Here is an 8,397-nt window from a genome sequence, read left to right on the forward strand (position 1 = left end):
TTTAGTGCATGTGAAATCCAAGAATTTAACCACATCTAGATTTCTTGGTCTGGCCATAATTTGTTTTGTTTGCGTGTGACCAAATGCGCAGCCGAAACAAAAGAGTTAAGGCACAAACTTGGCCGGAACGCACTTGATGCGTTTGGCAAGCAGTTATTGTTGCTTTATTGTTGGTTCTCGCTTTTCGCCCATTTCTTTCGGCCACTTCAAAGCCGCCGCCGAGCAGGTTGGCACAATGCGTCTTAGCCCACTTTGAGCAGCGAAAAATCAACATCGAATTATGGCAACAACAAAATCGCAGTCTGACAAGTGGTACAAGTACAACGCACATCCATCGCACCTGCCCCCTGACTTCTGCCTCTTCCTCACCCATGAGGAGAATTCTGGGCTGTCGAACATTCTAAGCGCACGCGGTGAAAGTCTAGAAACTCTGGGGCTCAATGACAAGAAATTCTGGTCTTCATAATGAGGCTTATAAATGTTTTTATGGTGGCAGCTGAGCAGCTGAACCCCATCTCCCCATCTCCACAACTCTAACTACAATTTGGCATGTGCACCATTTATTAGAGTCATGCGAAGAGACTCCGAGACTCGACTTGTGCACTTGTGGCAAATTGGATTTTTAATTGCTCTGTTTTAAATTTCATATTTCATCTGGCGATCTCCTCGGTTGCGGCTATTATGCAGGTGTATTTTTGGTTCAGTTGTCTGATAATTCCCCCAGATCGAAAGAAATCGATCGATGGCTGATGAGCGGAAAATGCGCGGATCATTAATCTGTCAAATTGAAAACAGCAAAATGCTTCCTCGCCGTAATCGAGTGAGTGATCTCCTGGCAGTTCGGCGATCATGGCCACAATTTGTGTCAACTCTATACGAGATTGCCTACAGATACTTCTCTCCGAGATCTCTATTCATCGGGGAACCGATGAGCCGTGATCCGCGAATGACAAGTTGCCGCGGAGACTCCATTTTCCCAGGAGTACTGTTAAGGGGCAGAGTGTAACCGCCTCTTCCGTCTAATCAAGCAGATTGCCCACCGATACAGCCATATAGCCATATGCATATAGGCATTATGTCGATTGCCAACTGCCGATTGCTTCCTGGGTTATGACTTCTGCGGCTAATGCCAAGAATTAGTTGTGGAAAAATTAACACCACGCGGGAACGGCATTGACCACAAGGCTGATTGTTCTCTCTCTGAGCTGAAAACAATTTACGGGAACCAGCCTTCGGCATTCTGCATTCTGGATTTTAGCCAGCTTGGCCAGCTGTTTGGCCAAGTGCATTGACCGCCTGCAAATTGCACTCTTGCAGTCCGCTGTTCTCTGTTCGCTGCACAAATTGATTTGAATGAAAGCGGAGGGATACAGCATTTTCCATTTTCCATTTCCCATTTACTGTTAGCTCATCTCTGATTGATTTCTGCTGCCGCCGCTGCTTCTGCTGTCACCTTTGACACATTTGGCAACGGGTTGGGCCGGATTGGATTGGATTGGACGGAACTCATCATTCGGTTGCTAGGAAATTGAGTACGGTCAGGTGATCATTTCGGGGGGCAGAAGAAATTCTTCAGATCGATTGGTAACTGGAAATGTTGAAATATTGCCATAAAGCATTCATTTTCCAACGGGTTTAGTGAAATTCTCTGCTGGATTAGCATACAAAAGAGTGCATTTTTCCTAATTAGAAATTGCTACCATTTATACAAGCACTCATTAGGCACTCAAAGAATGTTACCAACTAATTTAAACATTAAATCATATTGTAATCTCCCGAAAGAGCCACCCTGATTATGCAAATGCTAGGAAAACAAACCGTGAATTAAAAGAAAACCTGAATGCTGATTATGGGAACTTGGCAGAAGAGAATGGAATAGAGATTTGCTGCTGGAGCTTCGCTGACACTCTGTCCTTTTGGGCATGGATTTCCCAGCAGCCTTTGCCCATTTTCTATTTTCCATTATCCATTTTTCATTCTCCCTGCAATCCACAGCAGCCGCAAACACATCCACTAATCTCGACAATCGTCCGAAATCAACATGTAAGGCCCTTAAAATGCATGTACTCCTCGCCGGGTTGGGCTGCACTCGAAAACAGTGGGCGTGGCAGGCCCGGCAGCCTGTTAACCAGACCACCAAAAGCTAAAAGCCAAAGACCAGGACACAGAACCACTGGGGTTTCGTTTTCGGCAATTATCAAGATGATGTTTGCCAGTTGTTGTTGTCTGCGACATTCGTTAGATGCCTCAGTTGCGGCCCAAAAGTCGTAGGATCCAGAATCGGGATAGGCTTGGCCTGGTCGGGATTGTTCCTTCTGGAACCGAGAAACTGGAACTTGGGCGTGGGTGTGGACGGACAGTTGCGATCCCCAATCCCTATTCTCCTCATTGTGTTCCCCTTCCTATCCCTATTCCAATCCCTGGATTCAGCCCTATATCGGCTGGTCATTAGTGCGCAATCGTTAGACTTTTAAATGCCCACCACGTTCTTGTGGCAGTTTTGCGACTGTTTCTGTTTCTGTTCGGTTCTGTTTTATTTTGCCCTGTTTCGTTACGAATATCGTACCAATTAAGTGGGGGAAAACACACGCCGAAAAGGCAGCACAAACAGAGTGTCGAGCATCTGTACACAGCTTTAATCACGTTTCAAACGATAATACCTTAGGAAAGTAGGGTATGATGGAATGTGGGTTAGGTTGTTAATTTGATCTCAGCTTTGTAGGTTTAAAATAAGTAAGATCCAAATTAGGAAAATCTAAGATTTTTATGTGAAAGCCTTATTATCTTGAGTACATAATATCACTAACACTTTAATCCTGATATCACTACACTTTGAATTGAAATGTTATTCGATTAAGAAATACAACTTTCTTAGTATATTTAAGTATATATAGTAAGTTCCTGGTAAAAATTCAAATAAATTGAAAGATTCAGTTATAAATGGTTTGATTGATATAGTAAGTTCCTGGAAAAAATTCAAATAAATTGATAGACTCAGTTATAAATAGTTTGACTTCTAGGGTAGTCCCCATCCCTGACTCCATACCTCCACCATTCTAGTCATTTGCCCAGCCAGATATATCATCTCAGCAGCTGCGTTATACGAGCGTATGTAGGATGCAGTGTGGTGGGCTCTCTCGCATGTACAACCAATTAGCCGATTGGCGCAGTATGAGATCGAGAGCGGAGCGAAGAAAGCAGTAGAATCCAGTTGAGGATTCATAAATCAACAGAAAATTATAAAACAATCGGAATGCCGGTTGCCAATAAACGTTAATTGCGACTACAGGACAATGTGATGTGATGGCCATGACCATGGACATCGATATGGATATAGCATATTGGCTATGGGATGTGGGATATGGGATATTGGATATGCGACACCGACACCGGATTGGCTGTGGATTTAGATTTGAATGTGGATGCGGAGAAGGCTGGAAGAGCACCAGATCAGCAGATGCAAATGCAAATTGCCGAGGAGCGTTGAGCGTGTTGCGCCAATTTGCTTGGCCTGCCAACGTCTGTCAACGTCTAGAGGGGCCCTTCTTGGCCAAGATTGGCTTAGGAGCTTCTCAGTTGCCTCGGTTTCATGGCTTCTGGCTGGCTCCTTGGCTGCTGGTCCTTGTCGGCCATTGGCAATTACATGCAGCTCACGTCCTGTCAAAGTTGAAAGATGACAAATCAACTTGACAGCCGCGCCAATTTGCATGGCCATATGGCCAGCGACTAAGATGATGCCTGGACTGAGAGAAAATGAGGAAGTTATGACTGTTGAAATAATAATTCTAGGAGATAACAAGAAATGATCTCCTGCTTGACGTACTACGTTTAGTTTTTAAAGACATTTTTAAGCAATGTTTTTGGATGATGCCAAAAAATATAATATTAGAGATCTTAACATTAACTAAATACTTTTATAATTTAATTAATGCAACAAAATATAATTCAATTATTGTGGAAAAATATAGAAGAGAAGAGATATTTATTTGGACGAAATATATATGTAAATCTAATGATTTCAGCATTACTTCTTAAAAGCTTTAAAGCTACGTTTTGTTTATATATATAAGATAAACACTTAAAAGTATTTTACAGATTTACTTTAACCCTTAAGATAGATTTTCCAATAATTTTGTTTCAAGTGAGAATATTAAATTACAAATTATCTGTTTTTTTTTAAGTGTACCCTGACTATGTGGGGGGCTCGGAAGATCGGGGGCTTAGAAATCAGGAGATCTAGCTTTCGCCACCAGCCTTGACGCCTGGCCTTGTGTAATAATTGGCAGTTCTTGGAAAGCTTGATTTTGAGGCCGATTAATTGGATCGCTTCTTGAAGTTGCAGTTGCATTCGAAGTTTGAGGTTTGAGAATGTGACTGCCTATTCGGCGAGTCGTTGCCTGAAGGAATGTTGGTTTCGTTTGGTTTGGTTTGGTAGCGGGGGCATTGGCATTGCCCACAATGCAGAACTCAGAACTCACAATTCAGAACCCCGAACCATTGGCAGGTGGAATTAGCATATTAATTTACGGCACCGGCAATTGCACCCATTTTCATAGCCAATTCCATTTCTCTGCGGTAATTGCGATTGGCGAACGTCCATTAGGCTCCGATTTTATTGGCCATCGCATAAAAGCGAATTGAAATGGGCTGCAGAGGCCCAGAGGGTTGCCAACCGTTTGTTTGCGCGGCGACAGCTTCCGTCAATTTAATGGCTCCTTGCAGGAGGTGGCTTGGTCGTCCCAGCAGGGGATTCACCTCCGACTGGGCCAGTTTATCCAGGAAGAACGGAAAAAAAGGAACAAGCTGCTAGCTGGCTGGTAATGAAGACAACTGGGAGCCAATCTTTGGCAATATTTCAATTGGGCCCAGGAATGGACGTCCACGCAAATTACTTGCTCTTCATTTTTGTCGATCACCGGGGTATTCAGGGCGCACTTGTACTTTGGCCATAAGTTAGAGCCTTAAGTTGAAGCTAAATGTTAAGGCCTTTTACCACTGATCTTCTGTCGCTGCTGTCATCGTCGTGTGGGCCTTTTTTGCTGGCCTGTTTGTTCACACGACTTTCATGTTAGCAAGTCGTTCTGCTAACAGTAAAAATCAATAAGTACCAGGCGGCTTATTATGAGCCTTGCTCACAGTGAGCTAAATAACTCGGCTCACAGAACATGCGGCAATCATCGTTGTTCGCCTTTTCTACCATCTTTACCATCTAGCATCTACCCCCCTGCAAACAGGCCATTAGGCATTAATTTTAGCCATATGCACTGGACTATGCCATACACTATACACCATACTGTATACTCCAGAGACCTCTGGATATGTCGCACTGCAACCGCATGAGCACGACAATGGGCAAAAAATAAATTAATGACATAACTTGGACGTAACACACGACTCGATTCGGGATGGGAATCAAGTTTATGATGGGGGAGTTGGGTAGTTGGGAAACGCGGGGCATAAACTGCACTAATTTCGCTGTGTATAATAGGAATAACATGCTCGTGCCCGCTCATATTTGCCCGACCTCTGACCTTTCCCCTCTCTGCAGCTTGGACCTTTCACATAGCCAGGAAGCCAAACGGAAAGATTGGAACATTTGGCTTATGTAAGCAACCTTTTCGGGGTTAAATGCACATTACAAACAATTTTGTAATGCCCAGTTAGGCAACAGAACTGAAATTTGTTTTCAAATTATTTAAGTCGAGCATGGATGAGCGGATGCTGGATGCTGGACTCTAGACTCCACACTCATAAAAAAAAATCGAAGAATTTCCTTAAAATCTAGAAAATTCTTTCTTGAATTTTTGCCAAAGGCGACCTCACCTTTGTTTCAAGAAATGGTTTTTTTGAAAGGCACCATTAAAACAAGAAAAAATATTTCTTGTTTTAAGAAATTAAATTTCTTAAAACAAGAAAGGGTTTTTTAGAAAGCCACCATAAAAACAAGAAAAAATATTTCTTAAAACAAGAAAGGCGATTCTTGTTTCAAAGGTGGTTTGTTTCTTGTTTCAAGAAATTAAATTTCTTAAAACAAGAAAGGGTTTTTTAGAAAGGCACCTTTTAAACAAGAAAAATTCTTTCTTGTTTCAATTTCCTTTCAAGAAATTTTATTTCTTGATTTAAGAAATAATATTTCTTGAAAGGAAGTTTTATATTAACACTGAAACCCTAAAAATAAAATGTAACTTGGTTTTTTCTTTTGCATATTATATTTATTTACATTTAAAACATTTAACACTTAACATTTAAACATTTTTAAATAACACATTTTTGACTCAAGAAAACATTATTATTACCCAAGGTCTGTTGAACTTCATATGACCTAAGGTGATCCATTTTCTTCGCCTTTCCTCATCTATAAAAAAAGAGTTATTGGGATATCAATGATTTGTTTTTAGATAAACAACTTTTTTGAAATAATCTAATGTTAATAATAGCCAAAATACAAACACGTTGGACAGACGACCGAGAGAGAGGAGCAAGACAGGTAGAAAATGAAGGGTTGAAAATCGAATTTCAGAGAGAGAGAGGCACGGGAGAGACACGTACATACATACATATATATTTACATACAGTCCTTTGCGCGAAGGGAGACCGAATGTAAGCAGGGCAGATCGTGTCAGTTTTAAGAAGGTGAAGAGAGAAACGTCGCGACGCGTAGGTCAAGCGAGCGAGAGAGAGGAGCAGAATATGAAAGGGTTGAAAATCGGGTTTCAGATCGGGTGAGCCGCGTACATGCATTGATATTTACATGCATACATAAGTATGTCAAACAAATACAACATATTTTTCTTACCTTAGAAGGTTTTAAAACAAAATTACAGCTTCGACAAACAAATTATTTGGCTGATGCAACTGCAGGTATTTTCACTCTGAAAAATAAATAAAATGCGAGTAATAAGATAAAGTTATTATAGAACTGTACACCCACAAATTTATGTACAAATGTATGTATGTACGTAGCTCTTAGCTAAAAAACAATTCACCTAAATTGGTATACGCTTGGTAAAGAGATTTGAAATGTATCCTTTAATTACATACACACAATTGTACGCCCGCTATACAAAAAATTATATACATATTTACATACCTTTGAATATTCGGAAAAAGGCTTCACCTCTTATCCGCTTGAAAATCACGTCCATCACTCACGAATTTTTTTCACAACTGACGCTCGGGGGATCAGAGAAGTCGGTAGCCGGGTAGTAGTCGGGCCGAGTAGGCCCTTCGTCCCACTTCGTTTTTCTTGTCGTTAACATTCGGCAGCCGAAGGAAGTCAATGGCTACTTTCTTATATTCTAGGGTAATTTTTTCCATATATTCAAAGGTTTTTTTGGCCTAAAATTTGTAGCAAATTTTTGGGCTGCGACGGCAAAAACAAACATATGAGATTTTCATTTTTCTATTTTTAAGAAAAATTATTTCTTGAATTTTTTCCATCAAGAAAGGTTTTTTATATTCAAAGGCGAATTTTCTAATAACAAGAAATTTTTTTTCTATTTTCAAAGGTAGGCCGATTCAATGGCGAGATTTCCAAAATTTAGAAATTTATTTTTATGAGTGCACTGGACTGCAATTGCAATTTACGTACATTAAAGCAACATAATGCGGGACGTGTGGGTCACCGAGAGGCCTGAACTGATTCCGAAAATTGCTCAGATTGGGAGAAGAAGCTGCCTGACAATTTGGGAAGAAGCATCTCATGGATGCCTCGTGTATTCGTGGGCGGGCTTTGAGTTAGAGTTAGATCTCTAAGATCGGAAAGATCCGTAAAGAGTGCGTAATTATGCACACAAGTCACAAGAATGTGACAACCTGTTGTGATCGACAACTGACAGGCGGAGAAAACGCGCTTCTGTATTTTTAAGTGGACAATGGAAAAGTGAGAGGGATTGGTATTGGGAATGCCGATGGTGATAAGCCCTGGACACAAAGAAACAAGAAAGTCGGAAAGAAAGCCCATGGATCTCCCTACCGATCACCGGTATCCAATCCCCCATCTCCGAGGGGGTGATGCATATTCAATCGACCCTCGGTTTCTGCTTAACCCTCACGTGTCTCTGGTACTTGTCTTTGGGAACTGAAAACATGACACATGAATATACAAATGGACGTTCACTTCGCTGGCCCGCGAAATGAGCTCTTAATTAAGCATCCGTGTCAGTTTTTCTTTTTCGTGGCAGCGGGAGCCTGGCATCCTTGAGCTGGTCAAAGGCACACGAAACAACAAAAAAATGAGAAGAAAATACCAAAGCGACATGCAAGTTTGTGGCCACAGTCTTTCGTTTTTCGGCCATGACTTTGGCCAAGTGCAAGTGGGTCAGCTCGGCTCTTAAAGCTCCAACTCCAGCTACAGAGCTCCGAAGCTATATGGCCTGTTCGATTTTCTTGTAAAAC

General features: G+C 41.4%; 1 long non-coding RNA gene across 1 annotated transcript; it reads right to left on the minus strand.

Moving 5' to 3' along the window:
- Positions 1-6,137: 6,137 nt before the first annotated feature.
- On the minus strand, positions 6,138-7,268 carry LOC138913532 (uncharacterized). Its single transcript, XR_011419302.1, has 3 exons — positions 7,091-7,268; positions 6,797-6,872; positions 6,138-6,355 (listed from the first exon to the last, which is right to left on the minus strand). It is a non-coding gene; the product is annotated as an uncharacterized lncRNA (long non-coding RNA).
- Between the last annotated feature and the right edge of the window lie 1,129 nt (positions 7,269-8,397).

Source organism: Drosophila takahashii, chromosome 3R, assembly GCF_030179915.1.
Source record: "Drosophila takahashii strain IR98-3 E-12201 chromosome 3R, DtakHiC1v2, whole genome shotgun sequence".
NCBI lineage: Eukaryota > Metazoa > Arthropoda > Insecta > Diptera > Drosophilidae > Drosophila > Drosophila takahashii.